The sequence below is a fragment of the Urocitellus parryii genome, chromosome 9, assembly GCF_045843805.1.
Source record: "Urocitellus parryii isolate mUroPar1 chromosome 9, mUroPar1.hap1, whole genome shotgun sequence".
Classification (NCBI taxonomy): Eukaryota; Metazoa; Chordata; class Mammalia; order Rodentia; family Sciuridae; genus Urocitellus; species Urocitellus parryii.
In genome coordinates this window covers 62,782,128-62,807,972 of record NC_135539.1, presented here as the reverse complement: position 1 = coordinate 62,807,972, position 25,845 = coordinate 62,782,128, and the positions used below count along the sequence as shown (strand labels likewise).

Genomic DNA, 25,845 nt, shown 5'->3' with positions numbered 1-25,845 from the left:
GGAAAAGACAATTTCAAGTTTTGCTTTGATAGTGGAGCAAATAAAACATGCTGAAGGATTAAGATATAATGATGAAGTAGAAGAAATAAAGGTATCTCCTAGAATTTTGGTTCTAGCAGATGGGTGAGTGGTGTGGCCATTTTAACTCAGATGAAGAAGATTGGAGAAGGAAGAAATAAGAGGTGGACATTACATTTTGGTTGGATATGAACATACGGTGGAGTTGACCATTTAGCTCTTCTCCCTAGTACTATGCAATGTAGGGGAGAGGGCAGGAAAAGAAGTGCCAATTTTAGAATCATGAGCACTCTGGTGGTGTTTTAAACGCTGGTACCTATGGGATCCCCTCATGAGAAAGTATAGACAGGAATGAGACTTGGGCCCACAGAAACCAAGACAAAGGGTGGTGAATTGGAAATAGTGAATAGAGTTTACTCGTTTTACTGCAGAGGATTGTAGAGAAGTGGGGCCGAAGTTGGGGACAATTTAAGGTCAAAAGATTGTTGTATTTATCACTTCTGTGTTCCCAGTAACATTTAGTGTCTGTGATGTACTATAGATGTCCACTTGTACATTGATTTCAAAGACATAGCTAAAATGTTTTGTTAATAGCTTTCTACTGATTACCTGTTGAAGTGATACTAATTTGGGTAAATTGAGTTAAAATATATCTTGAAATTGATTTTATTAAAGTTTTTATTGTTAAAAGTCGCTTCCAGCAAAGTTAAGCTTAACATGTGGTTCACATCATGTTTCTATTGAGTGGCACTGTCGTCAAGGGTGAAAAGCCCACAGTTTACCTACATGCTTGGTCATGCCTGTGAGGAGGATCCCTGTCTCACCACAGTTTAGGAAACGTGGCCTTAGAGATTTTATAGTACTTAAAATTTCAAGGCTGCAAAACTGGATTTGAACCCTGGCTGTCTGGCTGCCCACAGGCCGTGCCTAGGCCATACACAACATGGAAATCATCCTGTGCGTTCTTTCACTAGAGCTATTTTATGTTTATACTAGCAAAAGATATTTACATGGACACTTACAGGACATGTTTGGACTTCTAACTCAAGTAGTTGAAATTATGACTCTTTGGGTATGGTTTTAATGTACTGTTACTTAATTTGCTTTGATTGGATTGAGGATATACAGTTTATAGTTAGGCCCCTCCTCGTCCTTGGGCTTGAGGACTAACAGCCAACCCTTTCATGTTTCCCATTTATTACTCACGATGACCAGTGTTTGCTCCATTTCGTGGATTTACTAGCACCCAGGGCTGCTATGAACTTTTTCCATATTTGATGATGCTCTCCTTCAGCCTAAAGATGGTTAAGCTTTCATTAAGAATCCTTGTGGGAAAAAAAGTCTATTTATTTTTAAAGAAATAATTTAAAGTTAATATAAATTTTAAAGGACTAACCTGAAGTTTATAATCGACCGTAATGTTCTGTGGGTATCCGAAGTTCAGCCCGTCCCCCATTTGAACCTATTATCCATTCCTCTTGTTTTTTCTTCATTTCCTACCTCATTTAATGCCATCAGCAGACACCTAGGTGCCTGATCTTGCATCACCCCAGCCTGTGGCCATGGGTCATGTAGACACTTATCTCCAAATCTCCCTGGTCTCTCCACCATGGCCCCCACCTCTTTCAGGCCTTCATCCTTTTCAGCTTCTCCTCCTGCTCCCACTGAGTTTCGATGGCTCCTCACTCCACTGTGAGCTTGTCCAGGAGGGGGCCTTTGTGTCTTTCATCTGTGCATTTTATGACTTTCCTGAGGGCTTATGCTTGGTCAGCCAGCATATTCATAGGTCCTGCTTCTGTTTTATTCAGAAATTAAACCAATCCGTGTTTACTCTCTGTTTTATTCAGCTTTTTCACTGCTGTGACTAAAAGATATGACCAGAACAACTTTAGGAGAGGAAAAGTTTATTAGAGGGCTCATGGTTTCAGAGGTCTTAGTCCATAGTTCCATTCTTTGGGGCTTGAGGTGAGGCAGGGCATCATGGTGTAGGAGTGTGGTGGAGGGAAGGAGCTCACATGCCAGTCAGCAAGGAGAGAGAGAGAGAGAGAGAGAGAGAGAGAGAGAGAGAGAGAGAGGGAGAGAGAGAGAGAGACTGACTCCACTTTCCAGGTACATATGTATACTCCAAAGCCACACACCCCAATGCCCTACCTCCTCTAGCCACACCCCACCTGCCTTCAGTTACCACTCAATTAATCCCATCAGGTGATTAATTCACTGATTGAGTTAAGGCTCTCCAACCCAATCCTTTCCCCTCTGAACCCTTTAGCCATTATCTCACACATGAGCTTTTTGGGACAACTCACATTCAAACCATAACACTCACTTTTTGTGTTTTCTTTTTTCTCCTGAATACTATCAGCAGAGCCTACTCAGCATGACCCTTCACCTGGATAATACAATTAATCCCGCAGCCCTTGCTGAATGCAAGATGGTACACCACCCCATGGACCTGCTCAGGTTGCCTGAATCCAACTAAAAACCCTCCCTGGCTCCTCCAACTAATGAGGGACAGATTTCTTTCTTGAAGCTTAAGACCTATAGTAATATGACCCTGAGGAATAGAATGTGCTAGAAATCCCTAGAACATAATATCTGATACTCTTATTGCCTCTGGACAACCTGTGGATCATTTTCATAGAGGTATCCAGGTAGAGCATCTGGAACTCTGTTTATGAGCCAGAGCTAACAGTAGGGAATTAAGAAATAGAGGGAAGAAAAGGGGGACTGTAAAAAGAAACAGAATTTCTTATAATCAAATCATAAGTTTGTTTAAGCCCTTTTAGAAAAGGCTGTACAATTTTTTTTATAAAGGATAGCAAAAGAATCTCACTAATGTAAATCATACTTCCCTAATATAAATCTCACCAATATAATGTGCTCCATGTTACCATATTACTTCAGCATTTTTTTGGATCTATCTCCAAATAGGATATAATTTCAGAAATGAGCCTGTGTCAGTCCTTCCTCTGGTGACAGGGAAATAGTTATTTCTGTCTGCAGTGTAGCAAAAGATGCCAGTAGCTACTCAGGCAATTTTCTGTGCATTTGATGAAGAGATATTGATATTTTTATACGGTATATCGGATTTCATAGGAGGCATAATGGAGAGTTTATCTTAACAAAATGTTCTTTTTTTCGCTGTTTCTCACTTTACTAGTGGCAAGACTCAGAATGGTGAGTCTCTATGTCACAAACAACCATTTACAAATGTCCTGTACCTATAGACGGCTGGCCTACTCTTCCAGATTCCTAACTGAATAAGAGTATTGTGAAAAATCTGAGAGCTTTTGAAGGAAAATCGAACTCTGAACTAGAGGAAGAGAAGAGAGTGCCAAAAATATCAGTTAGAAGAATCTGTCGGTGCCTGAATTTTCTGGCACAAGTCAATAGCTGACCCCCCACCCCAAATTATGTGCTCTCAACAGCTTCCTATTCTGTTTAAAAAAACTTTTTTTGTTGTTGTTTTTGGTCATTCAATGATGGGTTCAGCATAGTTAATAAATATCTCCTTTTCTAAATGTTAAGATTGAGTTGTTAGTCACTCACATAATAGCATGAATAAGATTGCTTTATTCAGCAGGAGATAAGTCAGGGTAACCTGTCCAAAAAAAAAAAATTTTTTTTTTAGTTGGATTGAAGAAGAAGAATTCTTGTTAATTGGAATGAAGAAGTCCACCCTTTTGGGAGTAGACACTTTGGGAGAAGGGGATATGTAGAGGAGGACCAGTCAGGGTGAAGGATTTGGGGCAGTTGTATGCTGCAAACAGGGTTTGGGATGCTAGGCTGTAAGAGAGAAAAGACCATCTTTTGTTTTTCTGCAATGTTCCTGGGGGCCATCTTAATGCTGCTACTAAGAGTACAGTTATATGATGGGATGTTTTGCAGCCACTAAAGAAATAAAGTAGATTTATGGGTAAAAATAAAGTGCCCAACAGTTTTCATAATACGTTTCCATTTCAGCATATAATTTTAAAGGTTATATATGCATATGAGTATGTTTGAGTCTATGAAAAAAGTATTGCTGGAAGAAATGTAATGAATAGTGACTTTGGCTGCCTCTACTAAAGGACCTGGTTCTAAGGTAGGAGTTTGGGGAGGGGAGAGTACAGTTCGAATTTTTATAGACATTGCTTTAAAAAAAATTTTTTTAAAGAACTAGTAAATTTTTTTTCTAGGATTATTTTTACTCCTAAGAAAGGTTGTGTGGGGCTGGGAAGGGGGCAGAAAGTGGGGAGGAAGGGGAAGAAGAGAGGGGTCAGATAATCTTATTGTCTTTTTTTTTCCTTCCCTCTTCTGTTACAAAGTTCAGGGCTCTTATACTCAGGACTCCTCCAGAGTTATCACCTAAGCTGGGTTATGGTCAAGTAAGGTTTTTTTTTAGGCTGACCTATAACTGAACTATCACTTATAATCTCTTTCCATGGGGGAAATTCTATAGTGTTCCAGAGAGCACACAAAACCAAATTGCTTCCACCCATTCTCTTCTCATGTCTATCACCTCCCCCTACCCCCAGATTTAAAAAAAAAAGGATTTTAGACTTATTCCAAGAGGTCCTGTCCATTCATATTCTCCATTCATTTCATCAGAAATGGTTAAAACAGTTTACGTAGTTATATGCTTGGCTACCTTCCGTGTGTTTTGTTTCTGACAAGATACTCACTGTTTTGCATCTTCCTTTCTAACTAGTTTTTATGACTTTCTGAAGGAGTGTGTTGCTTTTCTTTGTTGGCATGCCTCGTGGAGAGCTATAAGCACTCAATAAATATTTGTGGAGTCAGTGAACAGAGGTGTGGACATTGGAGCAGATCAGTTACTGTAAGGTATTATAGATAAAACTTTCATGGTCCTGGAAGGCACTGTAGAATGGATTTGAATCTGGCACCGGACTCTTCAATCTTGGCATTATTGATATCTTGGGTCAGAGAGTTCTTGCTTGTGGGCCACTATTCTGACATCATGGGAGGTTTAGCAATATCCCTGGCTCCTACCCATGAAATGACATTAAGAACCTCTATTTGTGATAGTCAAAAATGTCCCTAGATATTATTACTAAATGTCTCCTGGGAACGGAATTGCCCTAGATGACAATCACCAATTTAGAAACTGGTATTCAGTGTCCAAAAATGAGTCTATATTAAACTTTAAATCCTGGAGACCTAGATGCGGGGACCAAAAAAAGCTACAGCTTACATAGAACCTTTATGCAAAATTAGCAAAGATGCCCAGATGAATTAGAGAGGGGACAGATAAAGAAGTATAGGTTGGATTTCATCCAATACTTGTTCCCTCTTTTATTCCTGCTGGGTTCCTGCATAGGAAGAGCTCTGAGGCCTAGAACTAAGTCAGGGTCTACTTATGTTGGTAGAGAACAGGTGTTGGGAGCCAGTACCTGGACAAAAGAATGAAATTTGGACTTTTATTGCTTCAGTGTGAAATCAGACATGCTGTGGTCACTTCCAGATAGAATATCAAGAAAACATTTCTTCCCCATACGGATGAGAGGCAGATTGTACTTCTCAGAATACATGTATTTAATACTCATGGTAAGTGTTTCTTGAGCTTCTATTATGCACCAGGATGAAAATGCTTCTCTCCATTTTTCCCCACCCTGATTTCTTTATGAAGTATTCTATCTCTGTGTTTGGTATAATAATTTATTTTACATTATTGAGAATCTTTTCTGTTAGCACAGAATTGTCTTTTTTTTTTTCTCCCTGACTTAATTTCTGAAGGAATAATCAAAGGGATGGCTAGAATTTTCAGAATGTTCCTTAGCAGTGTGGGGGTGTTCCTGGGGGCATGCCCATGCTGAGCGGCATGCTGGAGGCCCTCTCAACTCTTCACATATTTATAAGTTATTCTACAATGCTTTGGCACACGAGCTGCCGAGACAGTTTGTAGAATTCCTTCCCTGGAGGTCTTTAAAAATAGAACAAAATACCCATCTGTCCATAATGGTTTTTGATGCATTCCTGCTGATTAGAAGAAATAGACTGGATTTTTCTGTCAAGGTTTGTTTCAGTCTTGAGTGCTCTTAAGTGGATGAGTTGGCTTTTTGGTGGGGGAGGGAGGGGCGAAAAGTGACACTGTATGAATTTATTGGTATATCAGTGTACAGATCCTGATTAAATAGAATGAGATATATCTTTCTCATGCTTTTAATGTTTCTGAAGCACTTAGTGCAGTTGGGGCCTCCCAACAAAACAGGGTGAGGTAGGTAGGGCTCTTATTCCCATCCCTAGCGCACAGAGGAGTCAGCAAGACACAGAGATGTTCAGGTCCTGACTCTCTTCATACCTGGTTCCTGCAGAGCAGAAATGCTGTCCCTTGACACCTGTTCTCCAGGTGCATGCTTCCCTTGACCCTATGGCTTGTTCATGAATTTTACTCAGTCACGCAGTGTCTAGACATGTGATTTGGAGTCATAAGATTTTAGAGCCATAGAAATTTTGGGAACATACTTAGGAGACCATTAACTACTCTATTTTCCTTTACAACAACAACAAAAAATAATGCATTTTCACATTAAATTTTGTAGTAAGGTTTTTTGGCAACTTTATACAGGCATACATTATGTTCGTGTATAATTATATATATATATATATATATATACACTTATTTATAGATGTTTTGTTTATATGTGTATATGTGAATAGAATATATGAATATAAGTATGTTTGCATATGTGTGGACATACAGGTATAACTATATATACACATATCTATCTGCATATACCTGCATATGCATATGTGTTTGTGTGTGCATGCATGTATATGTGCATATATATATATATGTGTGTGTGTGTGTGTGTGTGTGTGTGTGTGATTGTGCGTATGTGTGTGTATGTGTTCACATTATTGGTCAGAGTGGGGCAAGAAACAGAGTAAACTCAATTGATGGGAAATTAAGAGACAATTTACAGAGCTGTGGGCATATTTAAGGGATAGTTATGTGCTCAGAGTTTCAGGCTGTCAGGAGTGCCCTCTGACTGAAGCCCATGGAGAACTGGGATTGTGGAGGAGAGCCCACCTAGAGCAAGTCACACCTGTGAGGATGAAACCACTAACAGAGTCAGGGAGGAGGTGGGAAAGAAATACATTTCTTCGCCTTCTCATTTCTCATTGCTGCCTCCCTTAGCCTAACTAGGAGAGCCTGCAGGGAGTTAGTGCTGTGTGCAGGGTATCTCCTGGGATTGGAGCTGGGCGGAGGAGAGAGACCATGGAGCTTTGTCAGAGGCAAATGGATAATAACCGGGAAAGAGAGAGAGAGAGAGAGAGTGTGTGTGTGTGTGTGTGTGTGTGTGTGTGAGAGAGAGAGAGAGAGAGAGAGAGAGAGAGAGAGAGAGAGAGAGACCATATTTTTTTCTAACTTTACCTTAGACCTGAAAAATTTGGCATGGCTCAGCATTACTCTGTATTTATTTAACAGCTTGAACTGTCAGCATTGTTTCCTGAGGGAGGAATAGGCATAAACTCACTTTCTTGGTGGTTATCTCAGATTGTTCAAGACCAAAGATTGAAAATAGTCTTTCTAATATTTTGATTACCCATTGATAGTAGGTTGCTATTTCTTCTGGATGGATTCAGTGGACAGAGCTGATAAACACATGTTTTTTGAAAGATAAAAATATAGTATTTCCAAAATAACAATGCTGTTAGTACCCAATAAAGTGAAGGTAGAATGCCAAAATGCTAGAATTATTTTCTTCATAGTTATGTCACTTAAGTTGATATGTAATTCAACCTATTTATTTCAGTGTGATTTTGAATTTTAGAGGTTAATTTGTTTTGTTGAGTTATTTATATTTTTTAGTTGTATAAAATGTTAACATGGTTACCCAAAATCAAAATTACAAAATAAAATATATTGGGAGAGTTACTATTTTTTATCTTCATTTCTTCTTGTGTGTTTTTCCTTTTCTTAGTAAAAATTCATTTTTGAAGATCTGTCTATTAGCTTGGCTTCATCCTATCTTCATTTATTAGAACATATAAGTCAGAGTGTTTATATAGCATGCATTCTTCCCTCTTTTCCCAGATGGTAACAGACAGGGCACATAGTTCTGTACATGTCTTTTTCCTTGATTGCTGGATCTTACAGGTCACTCATTAGGTGCATGAGATCTGTCTTGTACCTTTTGACAGCTCCTTTATACAATTCTACTATGATTTCTTTAGCCAGTATCTTGTTGATGAGCTTTGGGTTATTTCCAGAATAGTACTCTTGTGAATTGCTTTTATGAGGGAACTGATAGGTTAAAAAGCAAATACTTATGTGATTTTGCTACATATTGCCAAATTCCCTTCCATTGGTGTTGAACTATTGGTGTTTCCATGAGAATTTTTCTTCACAGTCTTACCATTGGAATATTTTTACTCATTCAAAAAGTAACAAAGTGGGATCTCATATCGTTTTAATTTGAATTTCTCTTCTTAGCAAGGTTGAGCAACCTGTCTTATGCTGATTGCCTCTTGTGATTCTTTTCTCCTGTGAACTGTTCATCCATCTTTTTTGGACCATATTGAATTGTCATTATTTTTCCCCTTTGGCTTTGATTTTTCCCACTCCCAGTTACAAAGTAATTCCCCAATGTTTTCTCCCATGGTTTCATATTTTAGATTTGGATTCCATTTAGAATTTATCTTAGGGTGAGATATGAGGAGTTGATCCAATTACTTTTCCTGTGATGCTCTAGCATTATTTATCAAGACATCTACCACATTCCATATGGGATGTACTTTTTCATATGCACTGGCTTTGTTCCTGTTTATGCTATTTTATTTATTAATGCTCTATTAGCACACAGATCTGATAACAAAGACTATAAAATGTCTTAAAAATCTTTTTTAAGTAAAAGTAATGGTGCTGGGAGCTGTGATGTTTGCCTGCTAGTCCAGGCAGGAGGATCACAGGTTTGAAGCCAACCTCAGCAATTTGGCAAAACTCTAAGCAACTTAGACCCTGTCTCAAAATAAAAAAAAAAATAAAATGATCTGGGAATTGAATTCAGTGATAAAGTGTCCTGGATTCAATCCCCTGTACCAAAAAATAAATAAAATAAAATAAAATAAAATAAAATAAATAAAAAATAATTACATGATACCCATGACCATAGGAATATAGTTGAAATGAAAGAATTTTTAGAGATACTCCATGAATGGGCTGCTTTTACTCTATTTTGCAAAGAAAGCAAGTGGGGCTTAGTGGGTTGTACAGTCTCATCCAAGATCAGCCAACTAGTTAGGAATGAAACCAGTACCTATGTTATCAACCAATGTATCACATGATTTTCTTAAAAAGAAAATGTGATGTTCTCACAAAACACAGACCAGCAAGGACCTAGACCCCATCTGTATGTCTTCTCTTGCCATAAAATATTTTCTTAGTTTCAATTACTTAAGAAAATGCATAGTTTAGTTTATTTTTAATCATAATAATGTACCTTTTTATAACAACTGGAAACTTTTTGAAATGGGCAATAGTAAACAATCCTGGAACCATATTACTGATGCCAGAAATGGCATCATTTGTTTGGTTAATTCCTTTTCCAGAATTTTTCAATGCATGATCTTGTGCTTTATTATGATCATGTTAAGTGGAAAAAATTTTGAGAGAATGACAAAATATTAAGTATTTCTTTACTCCTTAAGTATACTGATTCAAGTGCTTGTAAGTATATTATCTGATTTATCACGGATCTTTCTGAGGATGTGGTCCTTGTTATTGCAGATTCATTGAAGAGGAATTAATGCTTTGCTATGAGAAATTAAATAACTTGCCCACCCTCACAGAACTGGTAAGTGATGGATCTTAGATTCTAATTACTATGTTTATTCCAGCCTCTGTTTTAACTGCTATGTTCACTGTATCCTGCATATATCCTTTAGGACCCTGTTAATTTATTAATATTTAATCAGAAGTGTTCATCCTTATTTACTCAATGATCATATTAAATTTTATTTATGCTATTATATTTCTTTCAACACAATTAAATTATTTACACCAGATATTAAGAAGAGGAAGCTAGCTGGGCATGGTGGTACATATCTGTAATCCCAGCAATTTGGAAGACTGAGGCAGGAGGATCCCAAGTTTCAGTCCAGCCTCAGCAACTTAGCCAGACCCTGTCTTAAAAAACAAAAAGGGCTGAGAATGTGGCTCAGGGGGTAAAGAACCCCTGGGGTTCAATTCCGAGTACAAAAAAAAATTTAAAAAGAGTAAGTTAAAAATATTTTTCCTTCAGATATTACAATATGAGACAGAAACACATTAATTTTGTAGTTGTGCTCTTCAGTGTTTTACGTGATATTCAGAGAGAGTTGACCTTCTGGGTTGACCCAAACATCCTCCCTGCAGGATTTTGATTTTATATCAAAATTCATACAACTACCTTCATTTTTCCTGACCCTTCCCACATTGTTCCAAATACCAAGTTACAAAAGAGACACATGATTCATAGTGATGTGTGGCTGACATGTGAATAGTTTGGAGCTTTATTTTCAATCTGAAGTAAATAAAATACTTATTTCCAGAACCACCTCAGCTTGCAGGCTGGCTCAGCATTGTGAGTTGCGTTTCCTTCTCTTGGTGGCAGGGATAGACACATCAGTAAGAAAATGAAAACCATGGCCATTATAGATTTGTTCCCTCAGAGAAATAGTACAGAGGCCATTTTGAAGAAAGAAGTGAATTAAATGTGGCAGGCTAGTGTGAAATTGCAATATTAGTGGCTATTATAGATGATAATGCTTTGCCAACAACACTAAGTGTAATTTTTGTGTATGTGTACTGGGAGAGAAGAAAATGATAGAACTTGGGCTTTATAAGCTGATTTTTTTTTCATGTCTTTATTCATTATAAGCTGATTTTTTATTAAAATTTAATACTGTTTTTTTATCATGTTTGTGCTAGGTAGACACTGGATATTAGCCTAAACGAGATACAGTTTCAATCCAGAGGTTTAAAATTTAGTGTATTGATACATCTTTTATGAGTTTTTTTATTTATACATAATATTAGGATTCATTTTGACATCATTATAAAAGCATGGAATATAATTTGCTGTAATTCAGTTCCCAATACTTCCCCTCCTCCCTCCCTTTGTTCCCTTCCCTCTACTGTGGATGCATCTGTTTTCTTCACATGGTTTCTTTCAGTAAATAAGTTCACACCCATTGCCCTGTATATTTTGTGTTGACCATAAATAGCATACATGTACTATTATAGGTCCATAGATTAGTTTATTTATTTATTTATAAATAAGTTACAAGATTATGATAACATTTAGAAATAAATTTGAACAACTCTGTTTAAACAGAACATTCATTTACTTTGTGGGCATAATATTTATCTGTCTTAAAATTTAGAACTAAAAAAGTCAGTAGAAGTTGTAATAGTTTTCCTCGCATGTCAACACACTGCGGGACATGGATCATATATTCTTTGTCAAATATTATTGATTCATCACTAGAGTGGTGGTGTGTAATCAGACTGCTGCCTGGAAGAACTTTAGTTGGGGACACATTTTTATACCTAAACAGGGTTAGAAGCTTTTAATCAAGGGAAGAAAAAAGAAAAGTTAAAATTGTTTTCATCAGAGCTACCAAAGAAAGATTTCATAACAGGACTCTAGATAGTCCTAAAATTTAAATTAAATGTGTAATAAGAATTGTAATGCATTCTGCTGTCATATATACATTAAAAAAAGTTTAAAAATCTTTTTTCTTTTAGTTGCTGATGGACCTTTATTTTATTTATTTATTTATATGTGGTGCTGAGAATCGAACCCAATGTCTTACACCTGGTAGGCAAGTGCTCTACCACTGAGCCACAACCTGGCCCCGATTTTTTAAAAAAATTTTAATCTGATAGTTTACTTCTCTTTCTACCTTCCCTTCTTTTGTAGTTTTCCAGGTACATTTAAAGGTTGTATAGACCAAGATGTAGAGAATTCCATAAGCCAAAGTTCTTCTTATCATTCTAGAATCCTAAAATTTAGCAATTCATTCTCATTAAACATCTAGTTAGACTGGGTGACTGGTAATTATCAGTGGTTTATTTTGTTTCACTTCTCACCCAGGAAAAAAAGGCTTACAACTTTTATAGACTTTTTTAGTTCTACATTTAAAAAAATTTCTGAAATGAGAATTGATTTAATTAATAAGGGCTTATCACGATACAACAGTATTTCATCTCTTACTATGCTGTGTATGTGAGTTATAAGATTACGATAACATTTAGAAATAAATTTGTACAGCTCTGTTTAAACAGAATGTTCATTTATTATCTGGGCATAAACATGCTCTTTTAGCTTGAAGATATGACTTAAAATATTGACCTTAAAAATCTCAAAATCTGGTGGCTTGCGTATAAATGTTTAAAAAATATTTGTTGGTAAAATCTTATTGTCATAAAGAGTTCATTTATTTCTTCTACTTTTGGGTCCTTGCTTTGGGCTTTGCTAACTGTTAATTGTAAAGGAGTTTTTCTCTCACTCACAAGAGACCTTGTTTCAGGAGTATTTCTTTTCCCATGTTCAAAGTGAAGGATCAGCAGTGTTTTTGGGGGGAACAAATTGCCTTTCTTTAGGAGATGCTTTTGAAAATTATTCTGAGTACTTGCTCCTAGATTTGCCAGTGGTTCTCTGAACTCTGACTCCCCCTTCTGAACTGAGTTCAGGTTTCAATCAAGACTCTTTGTATATCTAACTGATGGCTGGTGCTCCGCTGGAACAATTCCATCTTGACTCAACCCATTTCCTTTTCTGAACATACCTCCCTTCTGCTTACAGTGGCTCTCAATACCTGCCCACTACCTTTCTCCTCTCATTCTTCACATCTTGTCTCTTGTGCAGTCCACATCTTTAATACATTCCAAATCTCTATCTTTTATCACTTCCAGGGTCCTGGCCTAGGTCTTTACCTCTTACTTAGACAATTTGGCAAAAGTCTTCTGATTTTCTTCCCGCTTCACCTCAGCCTATCAATACTGTAACTGGATTGATCTTTCTGTACTAGATTTATATGTTACTTTCATGAGTAAAACTTTGCGACTCAAGTTTTCTGATGGAATTATATATAAAGTAGTTGCCTTGACGCTGAAGGTTGAAATGGAGAAAACTATGTTATATGCATTTCCAAATAGGTTAAATGAATGAACCTCACTGTTAGGTGAAGCTACAATGCACTAATGATTTATATAAAAAAAAAATTGTTGCTTTGACATTGGAAGCTGTCTCCGGTCTGCCTTTTATGTTCTTCACTCCTACATCTTCCTCATGTTACAGTGAACCTCTCATGGTGTGGCTGTTCTGTTGTCTTTGCTTGTCATTTGTCTTCCAATCTGCCATTTTTCTCACTTTGAAAAAACAAACTCATCATAAGTGCACATTCAAAGGCATTATTCATGAAACTTTAGAATCTTCCTGATACTTGGGATTTCTTCAGTTTTCTGCACTGTCAGAACACTCCATACTTCTCTGATGACTTCTTTATATTCTCTAATTGCTTTGTTTCTACTTCTAGATTATAAGAGCGTTGAGTGTGCAAGGCTGGATTTTTTTCAGTTTTTTTTTTAATTTCTTGCAATCATTTAACATTTATAAATTGTGCTCTGAATATTGATATTTTAAATCAAATGTTGAACATGCCATATACATGAACAAATGTACATTTGTATTTCAGACATATAATGCCATTGATTTTTTTCCATAAGTTGTCACAGTATCTAAATGTTCCTTGGGGGACTAGTAATACAACTGAAAACATCAAAACAGAAATAATATGAAATATAGTGTGTGGGTCATGTAGTTTATTTTTAAAAAGTGATTTTTAGTTTTTCACACATTCACATTGCAGAAAATATAAAATACTGTTATTATGAAGAGTCATGAAAGTTATTGTGATCTTAAGAGACAGAATGTTAGTTAAATTTGAAGATAAAGAAAGGTAGTACTTATTAAGATAATTATTTCTTTCCCCATTTGTTATAACATGAAAATTATTTTCTTCTATTAAGTCAAACTGCAAAGATTTTTTTTTTTGTAACAGATCTAGTGCAATGCTAAATATTTGCTTTTTAGAGCTTTGAATAGTGTAGTTGCCTGAAAAGCAAGCTTGAGCTCCCCATGAGATCACTGTAGAGATAAATGCTTAAAAGCTTTTCAAAGCCATACTCTTGGCTCTATCAGAATTTAATTTCCCACTGATTACGTTTAGATCGATTTGGAACACATAGACATGAATATAGTATAAGCATGGTTACCTCACTGATGATTTTTCATGCCTTGGGAATACATCTCTTTTTTATATGCATCTGGAACTCACTTATATTTTCTTATGTATATGTACTTAATTTAAATGTACTAGTTTTAAAACTCAACTATGAGAATATCCTGAAGTTGTTTAAAAACTGTGGTTTTATGTTTTAGTTATAATATTTTGATGTCTTTTGGGAATGGGTTTATTAGCCATCCAGTTAAACCTGTTTAGATTTTGAACTGTAGTCATAATAAAAGGGAGTTTTAAAAAGTGCATTTCAGCAATACAATTTCACAGAGTCAAATGCATATAGCAGGTTATATGGTGAGATGATATATAATTATATACAGAAGATCTTGGATCAAGTCATGTTGATGCTACTTTTGAGCTTCAGTTTGGAGATCCCCAATGTATTTACTTTCGAGAAGCTATGCGTCCTCCATATGCATCTTCCATGAGATGATACATGTCAAGTGCTTATCATCATGCCTACTGTTTCACATAGGTTACTTCTGTTGCCCTTTGACCAAAACAAAAGGCAGAAAACACCAAACAAAAAAAGCATTTAAAAAAAAAAAAAGTTTGAAAAAGAATTTTTCCTGGATGATATTTTTATCTTTGAACTCTTTGTATCATAGTTTATTATAGTTAAGTATTTCAGATTTCAGAGTGTTTTGGATTTTGAAATATTTGCATATATATAACAGGGATGAGACTCAAATCTAAATATGACATTCATTTATGTTCCATGTACACCTTATACATATAGCCTGAGGATAATTTTATATATTTTTAGTGCATTTGTGTTTTTTCTGTGACCCTCCACATGAAGTCAGGTGTGGAATTACCCACCTCTGGCCTCATGTAAACATTTAGAAAGCTTCAGATTTTGGATTTTTGGATAAGGATGCTCTGCCTTTAGTAGATAAGTAGATACATGTGATAATCATACAGTGTTTGAGCTGGAAAGATTGGTTTAATTTGTGCAGAGGGAGGATTTTGAACCCAGGTCTTAGGATTCACCTTGTGTTGATGCTTTCCTCTGCTCACACTAAACATGACACTCCCCTTGTTTGCCTTCGCCCATGAATCTCTGTGGTTCATTCAATGAGATTCTAACGGGCTTCGACTTTTCTCAATTCTTGGTCATCCTGGTCTGGTCTGCCATAATGTTTTTGCCAGCCTAGAAAATAAAAGTCTGCTGTCAATTATTGTTTCACTATAACCTCATGACACTTCACATGTGTTTTATTGTTTGAATAGAACATAAAGAGCTAGAGCAGAAGTCCCATTATTATATACTGCATAAGTTAGTTGTTATAATTTGTCAAATCATGGTCCCAAATATAATCACTGGTCCTGTCTCTGAAATACAAACATGATTAAAGATCATGATATAATTTATACTATTCATTTTTGATGATGTTTTGAAAAATATTTAGTTCTTACATTATGAAAATGTTAACCTGTGCATATTTAAATAAAGATTGTTTGTTTAAACAGACATTCACCCTTGCTTTGTTTTGGAAAGGTTAAAAAAACTTTTTAAAATGCTGAGCTAAAGTATAAATACATAAATTGATAAACTAAATAAAGAAGTAGTTGAACTGTAAAATTTTACAATTTTAAGATTTATTTTAAAGTCTTCTTCCCTATCCAAGAAGATTAGATTTATAATACAGGTAATCTATATTTTTACAAAAATTTTTGTATTTTGAGTTGGCCACATTTAATGGGCAATCAGATAGTCTTTAAAAGATCTCATAAAGTTAGTTAAGAAAATATAACATTATATTAAATTTTTAAAACCTTACACTTATAAATACTTTGTTTAAAATGGGATAATAAAATTTAGCTATTTGCCCTAATTAAATTAATTTTTGAGCTTTCTTTAACTTCTGACACTATGTAGGGAGAGATAGTAATACAAATACCAGAAAGAACTCAAAGGAAAAACATGAACAGTTATTTTAAATGTTAAAATGAGGAAGCAGGTACAAATTTGATCCAAAGTACATATAGTGATGTTTCAATAGAAAAAAAATACTTAATAGAATTTGATAATACTCTGTTAGTATCAAAGTCTAGTAAAAATCATCAATTACAATATCTTTTTTACTTCATCATATGTCAGCAAAAATACTTCCTTTTCAGCTAACCTTAAACTTAGGTAAAATTTTTGATATGATAAAGACCCTCAGAGTAGGATTGTGCTTTTAAAAAGTTCACTTCTTGGGAAAGTTTGTCATAGAAAACCTGAAAGCAGCTTCTTTGTGCACTTAAAATGTTTAGATTTATAAGAAATGGAATATAGGGCATACATTAAAAATATATTGCTACGTGAAATTTTCATGTCAGCTTAAAGTAAATATGAAAGCAATATTTCTTTTATGTAGACATTGTGCAAATATTTTGGGGTAAACTTATGATAATATGCTAGCCTAAATTGAGAGAATTCTCAAGTTTTTCTGTCAATTGTATTTAGTAGTTTTGTGTAAATCAGAGAACATGGTATAAGCGCCACTATCTAACTCTATTGCCAATGCACATTTACTACATTCTAAACTTTTTTGTAGTGGATCCCATTTGAGGAAAAGTAATATCCTTTTGGATATCAAGGCAGCTATGTATCAAAGACAATCTATTTGGATAAAACAAAATCTGCCCCTTATATTCATTTGTGTGTGCAAAATCTTGCCTGACTCCTGACTGTTAAAAATACCACAGTAAATCTTTATGATCTTGGTTTCTGGTGATCAATATGAAAAGTACTGCCCAAAATAAGGTCGAAATCTTGTTTAGAGTGATTTCATCAGTGTACAGATAAGTACTAAGAGCAGAATGGGCATAATTGTAGACCTTGAAATGCCCATTTTGACATGGGGAAGATTGGCCTCAGGTGGATTGACATTTCTTGGTCCATTTAATATTAGATGTAAGCTTTTGTTGTTACTTGCAGTGTGTTTTGATGTTGTCTCATATCAGCTTGACAGAGGCTTGTCCCAATTCAGTGATTATGCTGTTTTACTTTTAATTGAAGATACATTTTTATTTAAAAACCCCTTTAAACTCTGGGAGAGATGATAGTTGAACATTTACCAGTTGACTATTGCTTTTACATGTATCATTAATGAATGAAAATCAGAAAAATTTCTCAAGGTAGGTTGCTGCCAGATTAAGGATCCTCATAATGCTTTCCTTATTGCCTGCTTTTTACCATTTCTTCTAACTCCTATGGAGCCTCGTTTTCACAGATCACAGGGACCAAATTGTCTCCATTCTGCAAGGAGTACTCTCCTTTAAATAACCATCAGTAATGGCAATTCCTTTGAACCTGGAAATAGAAGAAGATGGTAGAAAATAATAGTATTACCACCAGAAAGGAATAAAAGTCACTAGGTGTGGCACTACTCTGTGATCTAGTAGGTTTTACACAATTGGAAGCAGTTAAGACCTGGGTTTGAATCTCTTACTGGGAGAACTTGGGCGAGTTATTGCTCTAAGTTCCAGGGTCCTCATCTGTGAAATGGATGTTGTGAGGATTAAATGGGATTTTATATGTAAAGTAATCATTTTTTGGAGGGGGGTATGCTTTCGCAGTACTGGATAGGGGTCAGTGGAGAGGGCTCCCAAAAGTTTTGGATTTACCTTCTTCCATTTTTATATGCAGCTCATCTTTCTCCAAAATTTTCTGCAGACCTTGGATGAGGGAGGATACAAATAAAATTTAAGACCTTGAATATCATTTCATGTCACAGTATCTTTAGATTCAAAGCACTTCATTGCATCTGGATGTTATTCAAGATTCCAGCAGCTTTAAAGCATCCACTTTGCTGACTCCATGGAGAGAAGCTGGGTCCGCTGTAGAACAGAGCAAGAAATACTCTTTTCCTTTATGGCTCAAGATCTCTTCTGTTGAGTATTAGAATTTTTTTTTAATTTTAAAAGAATCTCATTCCAGTGAAACGTTGGGTTCTTTAAATGATGCATCAATCTCTTTATTAAAATCTCATGTTTTGTTTTCTCTCATATATGGAAGCTAGTGAGAGTTCAAGGGAAAAAGGACAGCGGGGAGGGGGGGTGGGGGACATCATGAAAAGAGAAGGGAGACCAGTAGAGCAGGGGAGCAGGAAAGGGGAGGTACTGGGGAACCAAATTGACCAACTTTTATTGTTATATTGTGTTTAGCCCATAAAATGCATGCAAGAAATACTAATTGAAATGAATGGATGAAGACAAACCCACACCCACCCAGTACACATTTACACAAAAATAATAAAGATTATGAAGGCCTCAGAGAGTAATTACCACTAATGTGTTTGTTAAACCAGTTCTCACTCTTAGGAGGGTAACAATTATTTTAAAACATCACTACCTTTACAACTGTGTTCATGAGATATTTACTTTGATTATCATCCCATTTTATATTATATTTTGAGTTACACATGAAAAATACCTACAGAAATGCTTGGAATAATACCCAGGAATCAGTGTTTCAATAGTTCTGAATGTGTGAGCATTGGCAATATTGTTTTTCCTGGTTTATAATATGATGGTATTACGATTTCAGGGTAGAAATCATTTTCAAATGTAGGTATGAGTAATTCGATGCTTAAGGTTCAAGTATAAACATTGATGTCACTTATTTAGTAAAGAGTAGGAAAAGAGGTACATTTCAATAATAAAATTGCAATTATAGAAATGTAAAAGTGTAAAATTTATATTATAGACACATTTAGCAGAAATTTCATTTATTTCTGGGTACACATAATACAAGTGGATTTCCCCTGAGTATATTCCTTCAAAGACATAATAGACCTGAAAATACTTTCTTCACTAGGAATTTTCATAATGTCCAGATACACAAGGAATATTTCATTTGGCTGATGATAACAGAGAGGGGTAAAAATTAAGTTCAAGGCATATAAAGGGAATAGAGTAGCTGCAAAGCTGCTGCTTCCACAGTTAATTGACCAGGAACTGTGTTATTTGTAAAGGGTTCATGGTTCAAACCAGCTTAAGCTTTTTGTGTTAGGATAAGTGATTTCCATACATTTACTTCATCATGCACTCTCCTGAGGTCTCTGGCTGCTGCAAGATCCTCAGCTCCTCCTCTTCCCTCATCTCTCCTAGCATATGCTCCAGTGACATTGAATTTTTGGTCCCTTCAACTCTTGTCCCTGGGTCTTTGCAAATGCTCTTTGGATGCCTTCCCTGTATCCTATCACTTTGCTTAATTCCAGCTTAAATATTCTTTTCAGGCGGAGATCAGCCCAGTTCTTAGTTTCTGCTAAGTCTTCTTGCAGTGAGCTCATGTAACTTTCCTAGTTCCCTTTCAGAAACATTTTATCACACTTTCTCATTAAAGAGCCAAATTATCTAATTTTGCTTGTGTTTAAGTAAGTCATTGTTCTAATGGCCATTCTCACTATGCTGTAGAGTCTCTCAAGTCTTTCCTTTGTTTCCTTGAATATAAGGACTTCATTATTTCCACAGTTTAATGTATCATCCCCCCACCCTCAACTGCCAAAACATGACAAAGACAGCTTTTCTCCATAAGTTACTAGGAAATTATTTACTTTATTATGTTTTCATAAAATTCATAAATCATGTAAACAGGCCATGTTATGAATTAATTGATGATCATCTATCTCTGAATGGGTTAAAGAATTGCCAAGAGTGATCAAGCCTGCTCTCTTTCTGGCTCTGGATATGGTGTTGACAGCCAAGCCAAGAGCTTCTTCAATAAATCCACTCTCATATTCAAGTTTTTCCAGATGTGAGAAGTAATTAAGTCTTTGCATTTATTGAAGCCTTTTATGATTTTCAGGCGGGAACTGGCAGCTGTGGTGAATTAACTCTGCTTGAGAGAGAGAGTTTGTGTGTGTGCGCGCGTGCATGTGCGGGTGTGTTGTGCGTGTTTTTTTGTGTGTGAATGTACATATATACAAGCACACATGTGGCATTTGCCAAAAGTCAAAAGAGGTCAGACCTGAAAACAAAATAAAACAAAATAAAGCTGATTTTAATAAATGCCCAAAATTTTTTTACAGCTATTTCACAATTGAGAAAAAAGAGATTTCTCTAAGAGTCCCTTTCCCTTTCTATTTTTTTGCTGAATATTAAAGAAGGAATTGAGGATAATTAAATAAGTTACAACTGTTAAAGGATAAATTTTTAAAAAATGAGTTTCCTAAAGCATAAACAAGCACATTTCAAAATTAATAAAGGAAGGCACCAGTAAGATGTTACAGATGGGTCAAAGGTACATTTCTAGAGCTAAAATTCAATGAGTAATAGGGAATGCTGGAGTAGATTTATAAATAGATGAAAAAGGGTCAGTCTGCAGGGCAATAATCAATTGTGTTCCCCAGGACACAGTTAATTTCCATTTCTGTGGATAAGGATAATTTGTATTATTTTTAGTTTTCAACAATTTATGGAATTTTAAAATAGTTCCAAGGCAGTGAAAGGACAGTATGGTCCCAATGAAGCTCTAGATAAGATACCTACTAGTTTTTGTTGTTGTTGTTGTTGTTTTATATGCCAATTTCAAGGCCCTTCATGATTATTCCTGACACGTCTCACACAATACTCTAGAAAAGAGATAATTTTGGTGGTATTCAAACTGTTCTATCGGACTTGACCTTTTGGTTCTAGTTATGAATCTCATGTAGACCACTCAAACATTGGGGTTCTACTTGGGGTTGGGATTGCAGGAGTGATCACGGTGTTAACATCATTGAAATAACATCTCAAGTAGGTTGCAAATTAAACCAGTTCATTGGATGCTTATGTTAATATAGACAGCGAATAGGAGCACCTTTCTTCTCTCGATGAGAAAAAATTATCCTGTTAATTTTGGCCTTTCCATCAAATAATTGTTATGCCCCCAATTATTTGCAGTTGCTTGTTCTTCTCTTCCTTCAGTATCTGGCTACATATGTAGGATCTATATGTGTGAAAATGGAAATTAAATATAAACAAGCCTATTAAGTCTTATTTTAGTAGCACGAGTGGTAATCGTGATGATTACTAAGGTAGCTTTGTGTTCTTTTGATTTCTAATGAACAAACAGTAATGAAAGAGCCATTAAAAAGAAGATATGTTAATTAATGTAAATTATGAAAATAGACTGGGCTAATATTAAGCAGAACTCATCTCTTTTATAAAGAGGACAAATTGCCCTAGAGTGCTTTCATTTCTTGTTTCTTTCCCACTTATCTATTAGCAAAGTTCTCTTTTGGGCAGATGCCAAGTGATGTGTAAAGATGTGGCAAATGTAAAATTGCTTGGGATTCCATCAAGAAGTAGGAACTTTCTGAGGGATAGTGATAAATAAAACCAGGCAGCTAAAAATGAGCACGAAAAACTGTCCCAACAGGAAATTGAATCAGGCAAATTAGTTCTTCTCTTACCTGGTCATTTAGGATAGATATTTTATAATAAGAAATATTGAATTCATTTTAGTATAAAATCAAATCATTTTATCTCTGCAAGTTTTCCTTAACAGGGAAGGAACTTCCCCTCTGCTCTCTGAAGTTTTAGTCATTGAATTTGTTGAGATAAACTGACAATAGACAAATTAACAGAAGTCAAGGCACACAGGTTACTATGTACATGGGGGCATCACAGAAGGACAAGTACCCACTGGCCCAGTGAGGTTCAGAAGCTTATATACCCTCTTCAAGGGGGAAGGGCAGTTTTAGAGGAAATGATTTTCAGGGGAAGTGAATGGGCCTGGAGACTAAAACTAGGACATAATTTTCCTCTTTTCTTGGCCTGATGTTGGACTTTCAGTCTCTCCTATGATGTGACCTTACTCTTCCTTGGTTGAAAAAATGAACAGAGTAGAGGCAGTTTGTATTATCATTGGCAGGTCTAGTCTGCAGGTAGATAAAGGAACTTCAGAAAAGCCTCTGCCGGCATCTTAAGATTCCCAAGTTCCTTCAATTTAAAACAATCAGCACACCAAGGTGCATATTTTAGTGACACCCTCTGGATGCCTGCATTTCAACTCAGGATTGATCTATTTGTTTATAAATTTACATTTGCAAGTACCTTGTCATGGTGTTGAAGAAGAGCACATCTGTTATCACTAGGCAGAAAAGGAAAGGAGAAAGAAGTGAAAAAAGTTTAAAACATCAAAAAACCAAGGGATGTGTGACCTTAAGCACACTGAGGACAGTCAGACGCTCTGTGACTGCAGTGCTGGTGCAGATATGTTTCCTTGGCCAGAAGCTGTGTTTCCAGAGAAAGGTGTCACCCACTTAGCAGTTGCTATGGAAATATAGATGCCTATGAAGACATATCAAACTATAGAAAGATTGGAAGACCCGTATATCATAAAAACATAACTTCACTCTTATCTTTAGGCTCTCAGGTTGTGGGACACATTTCTTAACTTTGAGAAGATATTGGTGCTGCTGGGCATGGTGGCTTATGCCTGAAATCCCAGCAGCTCAGGAGGCTAAGGCAGCAGGACCGTGAGTTCAAAACCAGCTTCAGCAAAAGCGAGTCGCTATGCAACTCAGTGAGACCCTGTCTGTAAATAAAATACAAAAATAGGGCTGGGAATGTGGCTCCATGGTCAAGTGCCCCTGAGTTCAATCCCTAGTACCAGCCTCCCCTCAAAAAAAAAAAAAAAAAAAAGATTATATTGATGGCACAGCGTCTCACCCTTTTCAATGAGAAAACCCTGCTTCTCTGTAACTGTACCTTTACTGGTTAGTTGGAAATTGTTCAAGTGCTTTCCATTTATTAACTTACAGTAATTTAGTTTTTCTGTTTATGCAGAATTAGAAGCAGAGAAGGATTAAATAATTTACCCTAGAGGATATGGTAGATCTAGACCTGGATGTTGAAGGTCTCACTATAAAGAATGTGATTCCCATCTTGGTCCCATTCGGTATCACAGCATGGGGACATGACCAAAGTTAAAAAAAAAAAAAAAGACAACATAAATGAAGTGCAGGATAAGTAACAGGGGTTAGCAACTGTACAGATATTCCCTTTGGGAGTACCCCAAGGTAAAAATATGTACTAGAATACAACATTAAACTTGGTTTAAAAAAAGATGATAGGGAACTTTGTCCATGAAAAACACTTTTCTGATCCCCCAAGTCAGATTTTAGCGCTACTGACAGGAGAGCTTTGCTGTGATAAAGTGCAGAGCTTAAAATTTTTTAGAGAAAACTTGACATGAATTTTATATTATACTCATAGGTGAAAGGAAAGAAAGATGCATTCAATCAAAAGTAATGGTGTATGCGGCTTGCCAGACAATCCATTAAAGAGTTCATCCAGCAAGTCTTGAATGATGGGTTTTTTATTTCGTTCCTAATCTTAGCACAAAACATGTTTTATTCACCATTGTATCCTTCTAACATCAAGCAGAGTATCTAGCCTAACAACACTTGTATTTTGAATAAACAGGGCTCTAGTTAGGTTGTGATTATAGAACTCCATTGAATAACTGTGTAAAGGAGATAGTTTATTTTGCTTGGCTTTAATTTTGTCCTCTGTAAAAGAGAGGGCTGTAGGTGTATCATCTTCTTAAGGATCCCACTGGCTTTGAAATCCTGATTCTAAAATCTCAAATAAATGGAAAATTTGTGTTCACAATGCATGTTGTATTTGGTTTTGCTTTTGAAACTTTTGTGCATTAAATCTCAACAGATTATTCTCTGCAGCACAGTGGAGAGTCAACAAGAATTCATTGAATGACTGGAAACAAGAGGATGGCTGCTGCTCAGCCCTGATTTGGACAGTTTACGGTGGGGAATAGACATCACCACCAGCAACATCGGCATTGTCATCTCAAATATGAGCCGAGAGGTGTGCCTTAGGCAGTTTTGGCTTGATTTCCTCCCTGTAATTCTAGAAGTTTATGAGAAAAGTTTTTAGAAATTGTTACTCCCTTGAACTTGTTTTCTCCCTAAAATTCGTGTAATAGATCTTCTACAGCATATTACGATAGTCTTTTGGCAGAACCTTGAGGGAAATGACCAGAGCCCATGTGTTTTCCCCCTTATGCAACAAGTATAATGCACAGTGAGTTTCCTTGTAGAATCTGCTGCACTAGGCGGGCATGACATGCCTGTTTCCAAATTCAGCATGCCAGGAACAGTTTCTTTTTGGCATTCTGCAGGTAAGCACCAAATGCAATGTCATTAATTTAACCTGTATCAAAAACCATTTCATAGCCGGGCCCGGTGGCACATGCCTATAATTCCAGCTGCTTGGGAGGCTGAGACAGGAGGATAGAAAGTTCAAAGCCAGCCTCAGCAAAAGTGAGGTGCTAAGCAACTCAATGAGACCCTGTCTCTATATAAAATACAAAATAGGACTGGAGATTTGGCTTAGTGGTTGAGTGTCCCTAAGTTCAATCCCTGGCACATCCCCACCTCCCCCCAAAATCATTTCATGACAATACCAATAATTCTTTTAGAACATGACATTTTGTCCGAATAGAGCAGTATTTCCCTAAATAATACTTTATAGAAGAATGAAAAAAGAAGTTTTCTGGGTAACAGGTGTCATTAAGAAAACAACGATTGATGAGATGAAATGGACAGGATTCTTGTTTGGGAAATGGCAGGTTAAGGAAACCTAAACAGGTCTATTTTTGGCTGAAAATCCATATGTCAATATGGCATGTGGATTTCTAAGAGACAGGTAGGGATTAGTAAACAGGTTTCCCAAACATGTTTAAGAAACTTGTTTTATCCTGCCAAATATTTTTTTTGGACTTTTTCCTCATGAAACACAATTTGAGAAATGATCTATTTTTGACAATTATGTGGGATGTTTTTCTTGTCAAAAATTTCAGTTTAGGTAAGGCCAAGGCCTTAATAAGTTGAAAACTAGATTGCATATCAAGAGAAAATGGTATTCTACTTGGCTGTTTGGAATTATTATTTTGAATAAAGGTGCATTTTATATAAGCAGTTTCATTATTCACCATAGGGTATTTTTACAATATCTAACACTAATATGCTATTGCTTTGTAAAAATAAATTCATCTTATGATTAAAATAACCAAATGAATAAATTATGCATTATATAGAGTCTTAAATTGCCTAAATGGACAATAGAGGATTTGTTGTGAGAAATATATATTTAGTAATATAACTGGTGACATATACTACATAATAAATATTGTGATAGTTTATTTTTCCAACTTTTCCCAAGTGTGTAGTAAGCATTGAGGAATACACAAATAACTAGTGAATTTGTGAAAATTGACACATTGAGCAGAATCAAAGAGGATGATTATTTTTTGAAGCGGTGATGTTTCTAGAATTCTTCAATGATATATCAACATGTACTAACAGCAACTGCTCATGTTCAATGATGTTTACAATTAATACAATACAATGCTCCCTAATATAAGATTAACAGTCATAATTAACTCAGAATAGATTCTTTGAAGTGGTTCAAAGGGCTTTTCATAATAAATTACCAGCCCCTAATAAGCTAATATAAAGAGGGGATTTTTTTTTTTTTTTTAGGTTGTGGAAAGTATGGGAATGTCTCATAAAACGTTTAATTTAGGTTAATGAA

The 25,845-nt window shown here is 35.8% G+C and overlaps 1 protein-coding gene across 2 annotated transcripts in view; it reads left to right on the top strand.

Moving 5' to 3' along the window:
* The window catches only part of Nebl (nebulette), a 327,715-nt gene that overhangs the window by 203,949 nt on the left and 97,921 nt on the right, over positions 1-25,845 (top strand). The window lies entirely within an intron of this gene.